Genomic DNA, 19,046 nt, shown 5'->3' with positions numbered 1-19,046 from the left:
ATTTCTGAGAGTAAAGGCATCATACCATTTTGAACTTGTTACGTCTTTTTTCCTACCTATTAATATTTCACATCCATACCTATCCAATGGCAGCTCACCTTACCAATTAAATTTTCTGATGTGTAACAAAGTTAAATTCATGTTAGAAAAAATGAAGTATGGCTTCATCACTTGAATTTTTCTTGCTAGTCATGACAGTAATGTCTTCAAAAGCCCCCGTTGGGATGATTCAGTTTGACCCCTATATAGCCTGAAGTTTCTGGGATTGGTTCTTATCAAAATATCCTGTAAGTTGTTTTCACACTTTCCTCTTTAACTATTTCATTACTTACTGAAGATAGACTTCATCGCTACTGTATCATGCCTAGTGTCTTTGGCACGCTACCAATATAATTCCAAACAACCAAATTCTTCCAAATCCAGTGGGTTAGAATCTAAGCCCTGATTTTGTGTTTCTTATCTAGTGGTTGATCAGACAAAAATACATTATACTTGGTGACTGATACAACAATCTTTCATTTTTCACAGTTCTGGAAGCCCAAGGGACCCAGCTTGGGTGGATTTTAGGCGAGTGCCATCTTGCTGGTCTACTGAGGATGATCTTCTTATTGTGACCTCACATAGTGGAGAGCAGAGAGAGAAAGCAAGCTCACTCTGTCTCATCTTCTAAGGGTACTAACCCCATAATGAAGGTTTCCCCCCTCCCATGACCTGATTACCTCCAAAGCCTCCACCTCCAAATACCATCCAATTGGAAGTTATGGTTTAAACATATGCATTTTGGGAAGAACACAAAAGTTCAGTCCATAAGAGAAAGATATATCATTTGAAAATTAAAGGACATTTTTTAGGAGCCAAGTATCCATTATATAAAAAAGATTCACAAGCCAAAGTAAAATACTGATCTGTGCATGTATTGTTTCTCTGAGTTACCTTCTAAGAGCTGAGGATCTACTCTTAGATCTACTGTCAGTCATCTTTCCTTTAAACACACTCTCAGTCATGGTGCTTGTTCAGTAACTACATGACAGGTTAACCAGACAGCCTAACACATTCTGTACATCTGCAGCATCCAGATCAATTTCGCTTGAATAACCAACTTAAATAAAAACCCATATTGTAGGCTTCATAAAGACAACATAAAACTTGTGTGGGAGACAGTGTGAGCCTGAGAGGGAAGCAGAATTTAATTTAAAATATATATAAATAAAAAAGGAAACCAAGTAGGATTTGGCAGGATCCCACAAAGGGAATATAAACACTAACAAATAAACCTAACTCTATTACAAATTTATAATATAAACATGCTGAAAGTGGAAGGTGAGGAAAGAGCTAATCTAAGAAAAATTTTTAAATGATGTCTTGAATAGACACTGTAAGGTTAAAAACAGAAGCTGTGCATAAATGTTGTAATCTGGTTGATAATCTATTTTACGTGTATATGAAGATTAAAAATATAATCTCTCCATGTGAGAAAAAGGAAAGACCAAAAAGAACTCTGTGGTGCTGCAATGAAATCAGAGGTGTCAGTATGAACTCATTATGGATAGACAGACAGACAGACAGACGTAAATACATACTTACACACACACACACACACACACACACACACACAGACCTGCATATGCATGAGTATGTTGTTGTTGTACAGTTGCTAAGTTGTGTCCGACTCTTTCTGACCCCATGGACTGCAACACGCCAGGTGTTCCTGGGTCAGTACACGTGCATCAACCTCCTGGCTCCAGTGTTGAAGTGCCCAGAAGCAATGACACTCAGATACTGAACTGATGTCCAGGACAGAAACTTTCCTGGAGCCCCAGCGCTGCTTCTGAAGATGTGAATGGAGGCAGAATGTGGGGTCAGCACCAGAGATGTTCATGTTCACCATAAGGGGTGGATGTTGCTCCCCAACTAATTTGCTCACAGAATTTACCATCACTTAAATCCCACCTATGACCTGAAATAGTTCTATGCCCCATAGTAAAGAAACCTTAAAAGCATAAATGATAATGCCCCCTTTTCCTTTATGTTATATAATATCCAGAATTATCTGGTTAATAATATATATTATATTTATTTGCATAAAGAGGACACCCTTAAATTAGCTAAATATTAATGTATCTATAAGGCTACATTTTATAAAGCTAAAGTAATATAAAGTACATATAAAGTTAAATAATACAAAATTAAATGATTTCATTTTAATCAAATAATTGATTCTAATGACTTTAAATGTAATAATAATTTTGAAAGTGGTGTTTCTCACAGAATTTAATGTCACATCTATGGCTTTAAATGGTTTATATATCTCATAATAAAGAAATCTTAAAAGCATAAATGACAATGCCATAACAAAATCATAAATATATCTGAGGATAAATATAAGAAAAGCCATTAAATCAAAGAAATTTTGATTTTTAAAAGTTTCCTTGAGATACATAATTTGATACTAGATAGACACAAATAATTTTTTAAAAATTAATAGGAAACATTTCAATAGAAAGACACATAAAGTAATATTTTCAGAAAAAAAAAAAATGGGCTATACTTGAACGGTTAATATAAGGAGCTAGGTGAATAAATATACCAGTAGAGGAAACTGGATTTAGAAAAGTGCTTATTATTTGGTTTTGTTTATTTGCTCATTCATTCATTCATTTCACTTACCCATTCATTTTTACCCCAAATGTGTTTGATTAGGGGTTTCCCAGGTGGCAGGTGGCCACAGTGGTAAAGACCCCTTCTGCCAGTGCAGAAGATGTAGGAGGCACGGGTTTGATCCCTGGGTGGGGAAGATCCTCTGGAGGCAAGCATGGCAACCCACTCCAGTATGCTTGCCAGGAGACACCCGTGGACAGAGGAGCCTGGCTGGCTACGGTCCACGGGGTTACAGAGTCAGACACGACTGAAGCAACTTAGCACACACGCACATGCTCTGTTAGAGTTAAAAAGCAGGCCTCACAGGATCAAATTTTAAAAGCCCTGCATCTTATCTCCTCTCTCCACAGTCCATAGCAATCTATTTTAGACACTGGTTCTTCCCTGCACCATTAGGCAACAAATAAAATAGTTGCTCATGAGTCCTCTGGCTATTTTCAGATGATAACAGGAGCTTCAGTTATTTCTACTCACAAAAAGGTTCACGTAAATAATATACTTGATTCCAGTTATGAGTAAATCTTCGAATTGCATTCATAGGGAGCCCCCTCCTCCAGCTCTGGCTGCTGGAAACCAGTCAAGAAAAGGGGCGGAGGTGTTTGCTTTCCCTTTTTCTCCATCTGCGTTTCCACTCTCCTTGCTGACTCTGATTTTGAGACTCTTTAGATTTCAGGTTGTTAAGAGGATGAGAGAAGCACACGTGCATGTCCTGGTCCTGTAAAGAGCTGCCACTTTCCCTGCTGATCCGATGCACTGCGGGTCTGTGGAGATCAGCAGTTCTTCCCATTATCGCTCTGCCCGGAGGATCTGAGCACCTGGATGTGTGCTTTCAAGGCTACTTCTCCTTCTCTTCTTCCTTCTCTTTCTCCTTCCTACTATAGTTCCCACTGGTCTCCAGGATGCCCTCCAAGTTCTACAGCAACTTCATGCTGATTTTCTCTCATCTGTGGGAAGCACTCACAGACCTCTGACTTCACAGAGTCTAGCGCTAACATCACTCCTTTTCCTGCCATTACAAGCTACAGAGCCAAGTTCTTGTGTGTCTGTTTCTCAGTCATGAACTGAACACGTGTTCACTGTGGGCTTCCCTGGTGGCTCAGAGGGTAAAAGTGTCTGCCTGCAATGTGGGAGACCTGGGTTCGATCCCTCGGTCGGGAAGAACCCATGGAGAAGGAAATGACAACCCACTCCAGTATTCTTGCCTGGAAAATTCCATGGATGGAGGAGCCTGGTGGGCTACAGTCCATGGGGTCACAAAGATTTGGACTTTCACTTTCACTGTGGGAAACCAATATCAAACCATCTAGGTCATCGTGCTGAAGCACCTTTTCTGGGCTTTGGTTTGGGAGACGAACTCCCAGTAGAGTAACAACTTTTTCAATTAATCTTCCTTAATCTCCAGTGCTTTTCTTATCTCTTCTATCCTCTTTGGTTGACTGATGATATTTGCAGAAACCGTCTTTGCATGAATTACAAAGAAGTCTGAAATCCTCCTTTGAAACATATAATTTATATTTCTGGGTTTCAACAGAAACTGAGGACCAAAGTAGCTTCATGGTAAAATGCTCCTTATGTGAAAATGAATTTATTAATATTTAAGGCGCATGCTAAGGAGTTTCTTCTTATGGCTATGTAATTGTTGGGGCTTCCCAGGTGGCTCAGTGGTAAAGAATTCACCTGCCAATGCAAGAGACACAGGTTCCATCCCTGGGTCAAGAAGATCCCTTGGAGGAGGAAATGCAACCCACTCCAGTATTCTTGCCTGAAAAATCTCATGGATAGAGGACCCAGGCAGGCTACAGTCCATAGGGCAGCAAAGAGTCAGACATGACTGGGCGCACATGTACTTGTGATTGTTAAGCACTTGTGAACCCTGAAACAAAGAGATTGAAAGAGAGAGACTATGTACTGAACTGATCATTGGAACTTGTTATGGCAATTAATTGGACAAAAATTGACTCTAGCATTGAAACTCAGTAGGAAATATGGTAGCTAATAAAGCCAAGCAGTATAATAGTTTTTTAATTCGTCTATGTGTCCTAAAATGATGATGGAGCGTTGATCATTATAACTCACACTTGCCAACAATAATTAGTGAAACATTTGGACACAACTAGCTTAAAACGACTCAGTTTTCTCCTCTTTTTCTAGTCTTCAGACTGTAAATGACTCATTCGGCTTTTGGAATCAGCTTTAGCAAGTTTACTACAAATAGTCTATAGATTGGTTTCCATGTATTGGAAGATATAGTTAATAGTAAGCAGGTATAACTTCATGGCCTTGAAATTAAAAGACACTTGCTCCTTGAAAGAAAAGCTAGGTAGACAGCATATTGAAAAGCAGAAACACTACACTCCCAACAAAGGTCCATCTAGTCAAATCTATAGTTTTTCCAGTAGTCATGTATGGATGAGAGAGGTGGACTTTAAAAAAAGCTGAGCACCAAAGAATTGATGCTTTTGAACCGTGGTGTTGAAGAAGACTCTTGAGAGTCCCTTGGACTGAAAGAAGATCCAATTAGTCCATCCTAAAGGAAATCAGTCCTGAACGTTCATTGGAAGGACTGATGCTGAAGCTGAAACTCCGAAACTTGGTCACCTGATGCTAAGAACTGACTCAGTGAAAAGACCCTGATGCTGGGAAAGATTGAAGGTGGGAGGAGAAGGGGATGACAGAGGATGAGATGGCTGGATGGCATCATGATTGATGGACATGAATTTGAGTAAGCTCTGGGAGTGTTGATGGACAGGACGGCCTGGCGTGCTGCAGTCCATGGGGTCACAAATAGTGGGACATGACTGAGTGATTGGACTGAACTGAACTGAGGCATAACTGCTAACTTAATAGTTAAATCTAGAAATGACCCAAAATATAAAGTTTTTATTAGTGTTTCTAGGCAATAGAAAATTGCCAAGGAACATCTTAAGTAATATGAAAATTTTGCTTAGGATATAATATAACATATTCCAGCACTTTTGGTAGATAGTGAATTATTGCTGCCAAAAAGCCGTATAGAAATTGAAAATTTGAAAAATGACAAAACATTATAGAAGAGAATCATGAGGTTAAGTGAACTGGCAAATCTAAAGTGAAATCACTTCAATCTAAATGACAGAAATTTGAGAAAATGTGAACATTAATTCTGAACAAGAACTGTTCATCAAATATAGTTTTTATGACCTGCATTGTAAAACTGCTTGCATTCATGAATTAATTTCATATATCTGCATTATTCCATCATAAAACACTTAGGAAATCCTACCCCCAACACACTTTTCTTTCCCTCAAATATCAAAGCTATATTTTTTTAGTATGTAATGTGACAGAAGATAGCAGGTAACAGAAAATCTTTCTATTGGTTAACTGTCATCCTTAAAGGATCTCCACATGCTTTAAAAATGTACTGATTAAATCTTACAAAACCACTGATATTAAAGTACTATATGAGGGAACCTCATTATAAAAACTTCAGTTTTGCAGAGATATGATACATTGAAACTTTGCTTATTTTCCCAGGGTCAAGGGTGTTTCAAGCTCTGACACTGATATGCTAAGTAATAGGAACAGCAGAGCCGTTCTCAGAAGAGAGTAGTATATGCTGCTGCCTAGGTGATAAGATTTTAGAATACTAGATCTCTAGTTCCAAAATCTTCATTCCCAATTTGCTCAGTGATGGTTGAAATTCATTCCAGCATAGCCAAATTTTTTCATCCCAGAGTTAGCTGAAAACCTTAAAATGCAAGTAACCTGGTAGGCTTAAGAACAGTGATATTTTTCTTTGGCCAGGAAGTCACTGAGAACACGAGAATTCTAGACACCTCGCTGAAAAATAAAGTTTTCATGGTAAAAGAAAGGAATTCAGGTAGAGACCCTGCGGTACTCACATAAGTTCCCAAATCTTTAACAGTTTGCATATTTGCTTTGGAACTTTGCCCTTTACTGTAACCCTGACTAAAAGATGCTTGGCTAAAACATGGTATAGAAATGGAGAACTGGACCCCATAGCTTTTATGTGGAGACTGTGGCTATGGGTAATTCAAGCACAAACTTATTTTCTTACTTATAGAGTTGAGTAAATCATATAATTATATCATAATACCATTGTCACCATTTAGCATTTACCCATCTTTTTAAAGGTACTGTGAATGATACTGCAGACACTTAAAACAATAAAGAGCCACATTCTTAGAAAAAATTCAGAAAAAGGAAGGCAAGAAATAGCTCTTAGGATAACAATAAAATCTTTTTCCTCTTTTTAATTCATTATGCTTTCTTTGATTTAACTCAAATTTACTATATCTAATTAAGATAACAATTAGGTACCTATTTTTGAACAATAAGTAGAAAAGCTATATGATTCATGCTGAAGAAAAGATGAATGAGGTAGAATTCTATCAAGTATTCATCAGATTTGTTGGGAAAAGGGCAGTGACAAGCAGAAAACTAAATTCACTTAATTATAAAACTTTATATCTGCATAATGCCTTCAGGTTAATATTCAATTTCACTCTAATATTCTAATTAATAACCATGAGAACACAATTTTGATGTTTATAAGTGAGGAAACCAAAAATCAAAGAAGCTGTGAGTCTCATCTTTCTCAAAGTGTAAACATTTGTCTGATATGTTATATTATTTATTGATCAGTAATTATTTACTTAGCACCAAAATATGGCCCAAGTTTGGTATTGCCTGCAAAAAAATATATTTCTTGACCTGGTAGAATTTACAGTCCTTTGGGAAAATATGAATGAAAAAATAAGGGCACAGTATCATGAAAGAATGCTTATTAAATGCCTGCACAGCATAACATATATTGGCGTCATTGTATTGGTGTCCAGTGACCATCATAAAAAATTACTATAAACTTAGTCTCTTAAAGCCATACAAATGTGTTATTTATCATTTTCGTCTGAAATGGGTCTCACTATGTCAAAATCGAGATGTTAGCCGGGTGCATTCTAGTCCATAGGTTCAGAGATAATTCATTCATTTCCTTCTGCAGTGCCCAGAGGTTTGCTGCATTCCTTGACCTATGACCGGCTCCCGTACATTCAAAGCCAGCAGAGCATCCCTCTGACATCGGTCCCTCAGTCACATCTGTTGGCTGTCCTCTTTCTCCCCCACTTCCAGTTTTAAAGATCTTTGTGATTATGTTCAGTATAACTGGATAATATAGGATAACATCCTTATCTTAAGATTAGATTCAGCAACTTAATTCCATCTACAACCTTAATTTCCTTTTTCCATGTGACCTAACATAGTCCCAGCTTTGGGGGATTAGGACATGGACAGCTTTGGGGAACATATTTTGCCGCCTATCACAGGTGCAAAGGAGATAGAGAAGGTTGAGAGCTTAGGAAAAGCTTCACGATAATTACTTCTAAAATGTGATTGGGAACAAAATGCCGTAAGAATTCTGCAGAGGAAAAGATGCGGATATAATGAAACAATAACATATTTTACCTGACAAGCCTTCCCTGAAAGCAAAGCTATACCTATTCCTTCAACTCTCAAAGACTATGCAAGCTGAAAATGCTCATGACATACCTGTGAGGAAGCTCAAAAATAGCTTAAAGATAAATTCCTGTGCCTTGAACAAATATTTAAGCTGAGCAAGAAGCACCTAACACAAAAATCTGAGAATCTGAGGGATGTTTCTTAGCAACTTGTCAGCAGAGAAAGTCAACTCTTAATTTGTAATTTAGGCATCCAAATTAGCATTTTAATCACCTCAAAATCAACATCACAATTGTCAACTGAAAAAAAAAGTCACTAAAAGCTTTGTTTTAGAGAGTTATAATTCTCTAATTAATAGAATTATTATTTTTCTATAGAAATCTTATTGGTCATAACACTATATCATGACTTCAGATTTTTTTTTAAGTTTTATATGTATGTATATATACATATACTTTATATATATTGTTTTAAAACATTATTTTAAATTGTCTTTATTTTTTAGAACAGTTTTAAATTTACAGGAAGACTAAGAAGAAGAACATACACTCTGTACCCAGTTTCCCTATCATTAATGTCTTCATTATTGTAGCATATTTGTTACAATTAATGAACAATTAATTGACATATCACTACTATCCAGAGTCCATACGTTACTCAGATTTCTTTAATTTTTACCGAAGGTCCTTCTTCTGTTGCAGGATCTTACCCAGGTTCCCATATTACATTTAGTCACCACACACCCCTGGCTCCTCTTGGCTGTGACAGTCTGTCTGACTTCTGTTGTTTTTAATAGTTAGGATTACAGGTCAGGCATTTTGTAATAGGTCCTTTTATTGGAATGTCTCTGAAGTTTTCTCCTGATTAAAACAGGGTTGGGGAAGAAGACCACAAAGATAACACACCATTTTTATCATGTCACATCAAAGACACATACTATCCACATGACTTGAACTTGATGAGCTGGCTGAGGAAGGATGTGCCAGACTCTTCTATGACGTTACTCTCTCCTATCCTGTCATACTGACTCTTTGGAAGGAAGTCACTATTTGCAGCTATGATTTAAGAAGAAAGGAGTTTTGGGACTTCCCTGGTGGTCAAGTGGTTAAGACTCTGAACTTCCAATTGCAGCACTATTTACAATAGCTAGGACATGGGAGCAACCTAGATGTCCATTGACGAATGGATAAAGAAGCTGTAGTACATATATACAATGGAATATTACTCAGCTATGAAAAGGAATGCATTTTGAGTCAGTTCTAATGAGGTGCATGAACGTAGAGCCTGTTATACAGAGTGAAGTAAGACAGAAAGAAAAATAAACACCATATATTAACACATATATGAATGGAATCTAGAAAGATGGTACTGATGAACTTATTTGCAAGGCAGCAATGGAGACACAGATATAAAATTGTGGACACAGTGGGGGAAGGAGAGGGTGGGAAAAATTGAGGGAGTAGATGGAAACATACACATTGCTGCTGCTGCTAAGTCGCTTCAGTCATGTCCAACTCTGTGTGACCCCATAGAGGGCAGTCTACCAGGCTCCTCTGTCCATGGGATTTTCCAGGCAAGAGTACTGAAGTGGGGTGCCATTGCCTTCTCTGAACATACACATTACCATATGTTAAATAGATAACCAATGGGAATTTGCTGTATGATGCTGGGAGTTCAAACTGGTGCTCAGTGACGGGTGGGATGGAGTGGGAGGTAGGCGGAGATTCAAAAGGAAGGGGACATATGTATACCTGTGGCTAATTCATGTTGATGTATGGCAGAAACCAACACAATATTATGAAGCAATTATCCTCCAATTAAAAATAAATACATTTTTTAAAAAAGACTGCTTCCACTGCAGGGGGCATGGGTTCGATCTCCAGTAGGGGAACTAAGATTCTGAATGCCATGTGGGGTGGTAAAGGAAAAAAAAAAAAAAAAAGAACTAGGGAATTAAGCTTCTCCTCTTCAAGAGTAGGGTAGCTATATAACTTATTTATATAGACATAAATTATTTGCAATTCTTCTGCAGGGGAGATTTGTACCCTCCCCCATTTATCTATTTATTCAATCATTTATATCAATATGGATTCATGGATAAGTAGTTTTACACTTTGGGCTATAATAAAATACCACTTTATTTTATTGTTCTAACTGCTTAAATAAATTTTGATTCAAAGATAATGCTATTAAATTTTTTTTAATTTATATATTTTTAATTGAATGATAATTGCTTTACAGTATTGTGTTGCTTTCTGCCAAACATCAACATAAATCAGCCTTCAGTTCAGTTCAGTTGCTCAATCATGTCCGATTCATTGCAACCCCATGGACTGCAGCAAGCCAGGCCTCGCTGTCCATCACCAACTCCCAGAACTTGCTCAAACTCATGTCCATTGAGCCAATGAGGCCATCCAACTATGTTATCCTCTGCCATCCCCTTCTCCTCCCTCCTTCAATCTTTCCCAGCATCAGGAGATTTTCCAGTGAGTCAGTTCTTCGCATCAGGTGGCCAGACTATTGGAGTTTCAGCTTCAGCATCAGTCCTTCCAATGAATATTCAGGACTAATTTCCTTTAGGATTGACTGGTTTGATCTCCTTGCAGTCCAAGGGACTCTCAAGAGTCTCCAACACCACAGTTTAAAAGCATCAATTCTCCATTGCTCAGCTTTCTTTATAGTCCAACGCTCACTTCCATACATGACTACTGGAAAAACCATAGCTTTGACCAGACATACCCTTGTCAGTAAAGGAATGTCTCTTTTTTAATATGCTGTCTAGTTTGGTCATGGCTTTTCTTCAAAGGAGCATCTTTTAATTTCATGACTGCAATCACCATCTGCAGTGATTTTGGAGCCAAGAAATAAAGTCTTTCACTGTTTTCATTGTTTCCTCATCTATTTGCCATGAAGTGATGGGACCAGATGCCATGATCTTCGTTTTTTGAATGTTGAGCTTTAAGTCAACTTTTTCACTCTCCCCTTTCACTTTCATCAAGAGGCTCTTAAATTCTTCATTTCTGCCATAAGGGTGGTGTCATCTGCCTATCTGAGGTTATTGATATTTCTCCCGCAATCTTGATTCCAGCTTGTGCTTCATCCAGCCTGGCATTTCGCATGATGTACTCTGCATATAAATTAAATAAGCACAGTGACAATATGCAGCCTTGATGTACTCCTTCCCCACTTTGGAACCCGTCCATTGTTCCTTTTGAATCAGCCCTAAGTATACCTATATCCCCTCCCTCATGAAGCTCCCTCCCACCTCCCTCCTCTCTAGGTTGTTACAGAGCCCTGGTTTGAGTTTCCTGAGTCATACAGAAAATTCCCATTGGCAATCTATTTTACATATAGCAATGTATGTTCCCATGTTATTCTCTCCATAATCCCACCCTTTCTTTCCTCACCAGCCCCCTCCCATGTCCATAAATCTGTTCAGTACAATGGAACACAGAGGCTACCTCTAGTACAATCAAAGCTTATGTAAATTATTTTAATTCAATAAATCAGATTAGATATTCTATAAATATCTAAATTATAGATGTTTACAATGTAAATCTCTCTTTAGCCAGAATTATAGTATTTATGATTATAAATTTATGATTTTAAAATCACAGAAAAATGCATTTTCCAAGCCATAGTGTAGATAGAATATTTTATTCAGGGCCACTTTGTTTGAATAATGACAAGTCTGTTTCTTCCCATGTCCTTTACTTTATTTGACAACTGAATTGACTAAATGGATTTAACTAGAGAAGCGTTCTCTGTATTTGAATGTGGAGAACAAATGATACAAGATACTGAGAACAAATAATAACAGGATAATTGCTTTTAGAACTCAAACTTTCCCATAAGCATATTTTGCAGGATTCAAATAATATAAAATAAAATTGTTCCTACCAAGGTAATATTCAGTGTCCATATACCAATTCAGGAGCACTTTGAATATATTAAATATACAGATTATTCTGAGCAGAAGCATATTTCTCTCTTTGTCTGATCTCGCTGGTCAAACATCTGATTTAACATTCTGTGCAGCTATAAGAGGGACTGAATTCTCAATGCTTAATTACTTTAGCCTGCTTCCATCTGTTAAGTTAATTTCACACCTTTTCTCCAACTTTAGACTACATAGAATTTCTGCAAGTAGGCCTATTTCGTGATGAATACCTTGTGCTGACAATTCAATGGACTTAATGTTCACCTTAAAATTCATGGAACCAGCATACAGGCTTTATGCCACTTCCAAGTATATGAAACAGGTTTCATTTCTGTACTTCTCACAATTGCAAACCTAGCACTTTTTTAAAAACTATAATGTTAAATTGCTCTTTTCTGAGTCATATCCTTATACATGTTAAATGGAATTTTTAAGAATGGTTTATTAAAAACACAAGTGAATTGAGGTCTGATGAAATCCACCTTTTAAATATCTAACATCAATTTGATGAAACCGCACATCTGTACTTGCTGTAGGTCGCTTAGCAAGTGATCAGCCAACACAATGGCAATGAAGTTGAATGGAGAAACCACTGACAACTCAACAATGTGAATCCATCTGCCAAAACCTTGACTCTCTTAACAGTCTGAGTCAAAGCCAAAGTAACTGGGAAGACTGATTAAAAGGAATGTTTTATTGTCATGAAATTTAAGGCAGGTTTGGCATTATATAATCTTACATTAAATAAGTTGAACCTTGCTTTCAAATAAGAATGCCCACAACCTTGATGAATTTTGTCAAAAAAAAAAAAAAAAGAAAGAAAATTAAAAGGTCCCCTTCAAAGAGATTTCTCGGGTTTCTCACTGACCTCTTCCAGTGTTTAATAATTCTTAGGCAAGTAAAAATTTTATTGGTTTTGGACCAAGGCCAGTGTATGACTTCCAAACTAAAGAGCAGATACAATATGATCTCTGAAAAAGACTATGAAGATAAAAGGTAAGAGAATGGAGAGAATGACTTTCTTAGAAATAAGACAAATTTCTCCAGGCTAAACAGTCTCTGATGCATAAGGTGTCCCTCAAAGTTGCAACCCCCACGGGCTGCACTCCCCGCCAGTCTCTACCGCCCCACCCCCACTGACACATGTCCCCATTCACTGAATAATCATGGGAGCCCCAGGGCTAGTGGCAAGCCCATTCACTGCTGGTGGGTGCTATCACACAACCAGCAAGTCTCATGCTTGTTTGCATCCATATCTGCTGCTGGTTCAATAGGCATGTCACCTCTCATCACAGTCCCTTGCTGGGGGCTGCCAGGTACCCACAGGTACTGACACCTAACCGCTAACCATTCCCTGACACTCAGTGTCCCATCAGGTCCCTAATATGGCATGAAAGTGACTGAAACTTCGAGCTTCATTCTTTCATAGAAGGCTCCTTAGCCCTAGGTTTACAACTGGAAAGCAATCCATGTATATGCAAGATTTTACTCTAAATTTCATTAAGAAATGAGGTTGATATGTCTCTGTCCTTTGGAAAGACTAATGAGAACAGAACAATATTGAAACAATCTAAAGTATTTATGAATTTTATTCTGTAGCTGGATATAGTTGATGAGGGTATATGATTTCACAAGAAATATCCACTTTAATGTCTGTTTTGTTGTTATTTTCAGATGCATGTAAGTTTTAATTGGGGAAAGAGCATCATCATGCTTTAATTTTATCTACCAGGGTTCTACAGGGCAGATGCCTGTGTGTGTGATTATGTGTTTTCATGCTGTTTAGTTGCTAAATCATGTCAGACTCTTGAGCCCATGTACAGTAGTCCTCCAGGCTCCTCTGTCCATGAGATTTCCTAGGCAAAAATTCTCGAGTGGGTTACCATTTCTTTATCCAGGGGATTGTCCTGACCCAGGGTTCGAACCTGTGTTTCCTGCACTGCAGGCAGATTCTTTACACTCAGCCACCAGGGAAACCCATGTATTTTCATATGTGCATATAGATACAAAAGTACAATGTCCTCCTTTTCTCCATTTCCAACTGCACTTAACTAAGGCTTCCACTCTTTACTGACAGAAATATTACACACCGTATTTATATCTCCTCACCTCTAGTCTCCTTCTACTTCGTGTCAGAGGGTTTTTATGAGACACAGGCTACTTGCCTCTTTAGTGATAAACCATTGGTTCATTATAAAATGCAAACTTCTTAGCATGATATGAAGGCCCGTTGAGGAACAGCACTCACCCCTTATACCAATAAAAGAAGATGGGAAGCTGAAAATCTTACATAATACCCTGATTCAAAACGTAGCAGCAGTATTAAGAGGAATGCAAATCATTTGGCCTCATGTAATCCTCGTTATTTTGAAGAGATGTGAAATAAAATATTTGCCTTATTTCAAGGGGCTGTTATGTGCATGAGTTTTCATACTTATCAGAGATTACTTCAGAGTAATGAAATTCAGCTCCTAAAATTCATCTAGAAAAAAGTTTTCAGTTAATAAAATTCTATTTGGAGTCAAGGGAAGCCCGACATGACAGTTGAAGAACCAGAGTATATTATGACATTCTTTATTTGTTTTCTTACATCTACAGGATGTGGATTTGTCAGACTTGGGACATTGGGGATGTCAGAATCATCTCCAACAGTTTTCTCTTTCAATTTTTAAAACACTTGACATATACTCCATTTGGCTTATGCTTTATTTGCAACAGTCATTTACTATCTCTTAACTTTTGTTTGCATGTACTCTCCCACTCATGTCACACTGGAAATATTTTTCAGATGCACATGTAGAACAACTCCTTCTGATTTTCACCTTTTAATACATAAATATCATAGGCAAACATTATAATAATTCTGATTCTAAAATTGGCATGGATGTGCCAAGCCTGTGCTAGATGTTATGGAAATCAAGACAAATAACAGGCAATTTTGGCTCTGAAGGATTCTATAATCTTATTTCATGAGATTCTATATGTGGAAGCTACCATGAAATATAATGTGTCTCTAATAGATAAAGAGGAGAGAGGGTGGAGCATTTAACTCAGCAGGACTTTCCTAAGAAGAAAGCACTTGACCTGACTGAGATGTTTGGAATAATCTTAAAGAATTCATATGAATTCGAGAGGTAAACAAGAGAAAAGGTGTCACTGGGGGTATAAACCACACAAAAAAACATGTCATGATCTGTGGCACGAAAAAAGGAACATCCGCTGGCTTTGGGGAGATATGAAATGTTATCTGAGGCTGGTTATTTAGACTCTTCAAAATTTAGTTAATCATGCAAAATGGAGAAAGTAATTGAGAGTTATTGCTCATTGAAAGGATAACTGGTAAAAACAAATGAGAAAATTAGTACAGTGTCTCACAATAATAGGATCTCAACTCACTTGTGGTTGTACCAAAGGTCATGATGAAAGTGAAAGAGGAGAGTGAAAAAGTTGGCTTAAAGTTCAACATTCAGAAAACTAAGATCATGGCATCAGGTCCCATCACTTCATGGGAAATAGATGGGGAAACCGTGGAAACAAAGGCTAACTGTATTTGGAGGGGCTCCAAAATCACTGCAGATGGTGACTGCAGCCATGAAATTAAGACGCTTACTCCTTGGAAGGAAAATTATGACCAACCCAGACAGCATATTAAAAAGCAGAGACATTACTTTGCCAATAAAGGTCTGTCTAGTCAAAGCTATGGTTTTTCTAGTAGTCATGTATGGATATGAGAGTTGGACTATAAAGAAAGCTGAGAATGAAGAATTGATGCTTTTGAACTGTGGTGTTGGAGAAGACTCTTGAGAGTCCCTTGGACTGCAAGGAGATGCAACCAGTCCATCCTAAAAGAGATCTGTCCTGAATGATCATTGGAAGAACTTATGTTGAAGCTGAAACTCCAATACTTTGGCCACCCGGTGCAAAGAGCTGACTCATTGGAAAAGACCCTGATGCTGGGAAGTATTGAAGGCAGGAGGAGAAGAGTACAACAGAGGATGAGATGGTTGGATGGCATCACCGACTCGATGGACGTGAGTTTGTCTGAACTCCGGGAGTTGGTGATGGACAGGGAGGTCTGGCGTTCTGTCGGCCATGGGGTAGCGAGGAGTCGGACATAACTGAGAGACTGAACTGAACTGAGCCAAAGGTTATACATGTTTATGGTGTTAATAGCTGTTTAAATGGTGGTATTAGAAGTGCAACATGTTTGCAGTCTAGGATATTTAAGGATATTGAAGCAAGGTTTCAGAGCATTGGTCTGTCTCTACCAGATTTGATGACAGAGTGAAGATAGCTATTCACAAATGCACATTTCACCAATTATGTCATGTCCTCATTTCCCTTATTAAATTATTAATTTAGCTTTAATCCTGAGAAATGAATTTAATTTCTTCTCCGCCAGCATTCCCTAAAATGAAAAACCCTTGAAATATCTTTGAGGCTCAGGAAGACATGTCCTATACTCTGAAATAAGCTCTTCCTCCTCCCACTTTCCCAAATATCGTTTACAAGCTAATAAAACAACTAAAACAAATCTTTATTGTGCTTTATAGAACCATGTTATCAGCAACAGCTAATGTTAAAATATTTAAACATTCTATAATAGATGTAATTCAAAATCATAGGATTTATTTCTTGCACAGAAAGAGAATGAAAAAAATGTAATATCAGTTTTCATGACCAATTATGTTAACCTTTTCAAAATTTGAAATGGAATAAATTGAAATCTCTGAGCTGAAACACTGAGTAAATGAATTGAGTTAATAAATATTTGTCTCATAATTAACTGAAAAATTGAAAGTTATATTAAAGCCAACATCAATGGGAACCATACATGAATAGTACTTTTTAACACAAGTCCAGTAACATTGTGAATATTTACTTTGGCATATATGGGCTAAAGAGAAGAGTAAGGTTTCATTGTATTCATACATTCAGAAAAAAATCATCTGGACCCAGAGCAAGCACCACTATTGATTGTGTTTGTATTTCTTTCTTAATTAGTAAAACTATAGTTTTTTTCAGTCAAAATCATGAAATCAGAAATATAGCTCCATCTGCACAACATATTCTTACAAATCACATGTTACCGCTACTGCTGTCAAAAGGCAGATAAAAAAAAATTTGCTAAAAACATATGTCAAATAAATTACTATAGACAATGTCTACAGTATTTGTAGGCTTCCCTGGTGGCTCAGTTGGTAATGAATCCACCTGCAATGCAGGAAACCTGGGTTTGATCCCTGGGTCAGGAAGATCCCCTGGAGGAGGAAATGATAACCCACTTCAGTACTCTTAACCTGGAGAATCTCATGGACCGAGGAGCCTGGAGGGCTACAGTCCATAGAGTCGAAAAGAGTCTGACACAACTGAGTAACTGAGCACAAGGGACTCTCTGTATTATCTTTACAACTTTTCTAGAAATCGAAAGTGATTCTGAAATTAAAAGTTTGACTGGAGCATATTATACAGAGTGAAGTAAGCCAGAAAGAAAAACACCAATACAGTATACTAATGCATATATATGGAATTTAGAAAGATGGTAACGATAACCCTGTATGCAAGACAGCAAAAGAGACACAGTTGTATAGAACAGTCTTTTGGACTATGTGGGAGAGGGAGGTGGGATGATTTGGGAGAATGGCATTGAAACATGTATAATATCATATAAGAAACGAATCACCAGTCCAGGTTCAATGCAGGATACAGGATGCTTGGGGCTGGTGCACTGGGATGACCCAGAAGGATGGTACGGGGAGGGAGGTGGGAGGGGGGCTTTCAGGATGGGGAACACGTGTACACCATGGCAGATTCATGTTGATGTATGGCAAAACCAATACAATATTGCAAAGTAATTAGCTTCCAATTAAAATAAATAAATTTAAATTTTAAAAAAAGTTTGATTATTTTTAAAATCACTTAGCCCTTTATGTGGGAGCAGCAATGTTCCCTCTAGAAACAAAGGTGTTATAAGAGATGTTTCATTCTTTGACATTTATGGAGAAAATGCATTATTAAATCTCTCCTTTATTAATTTTTTTCAATTTGTCTGAAATTACTTGGATTTCATAATTTTTAAAGAGTAGGCAAGAGTAAAGAGTAACCTTTACTATTATCTCTTCATTTTCCTACAGCTTCTATCAATAGTTGCATTCTCAGATTTCTTGTATTCTTGTCATAGAAAATGCATTGTTCATTGGCTTCCTTTCTGACACACTGACAACATTTAAGTTATTGCCTCATGTTTCCCAGCAAGTTGTGTGGCCAACCCTGAGTAAGGACATACATCAAAAATAGAAGATAGCAAATGTACTTTAGTGGGGATAACCTGGATAAATGAGGAGAAGTCAGGAGAAATAAACAGTGATGCCTTTATTGGTGATGTTTTAGCAAAAGCTATCTTAATATTCTACCCTGCAACATCCATGGCTGATTCTAGTGTTTGTAACTGTATAAAGTATACTAGCAAAGAATGCATACAGGAGCACAGAGGATTTCTTGAAAATATATGATCTTGATTTCTTTAACCATATTAAAAATCTTGCTTACCTTTACAAACGGTATCTTCATCACCTGGTGCAATTATCTGGTACTCAGCCATGACCAACTATTTGTGACCCCATAAACTATAGCCCACCAGACACTATAGCCCACCAGGCTCCTCTGTCCATGGAATTCTCCAGGCAAGAATATTGGAGTGGGTTGCCATTTCCTCCTCCAGGGGATCTTTCCAACCCAGGTATCGAACCTGTGTCTCTTGTGTGTCCTGCATTGGCAGGTGGATTCTTTACCACTGCACCCTTGGGAAGCCTAAGAAAAGTTCTAGAAATTATAAAACGGCAAATCTGCAGTGAATATACTAATATCAAAGGCATATTAGCCCAATGAGTCACGATGTTGAGGTGAGGACTTTAGTCTGATTTTTACTGATTTGTAGAAGACGGAGAAGTTTTTGCTATCATCAAATCATATATAAGGACTTTAATCC

The sequence above is a fragment of the Budorcas taxicolor genome, chromosome 22, assembly GCF_023091745.1.
Source record: "Budorcas taxicolor isolate Tak-1 chromosome 22, Takin1.1, whole genome shotgun sequence".
Taxonomy (NCBI): Eukaryota; Metazoa; Chordata; class Mammalia; order Artiodactyla; family Bovidae; genus Budorcas; species Budorcas taxicolor.
Note: the sequence above shows the minus strand (reverse complement) of the source record.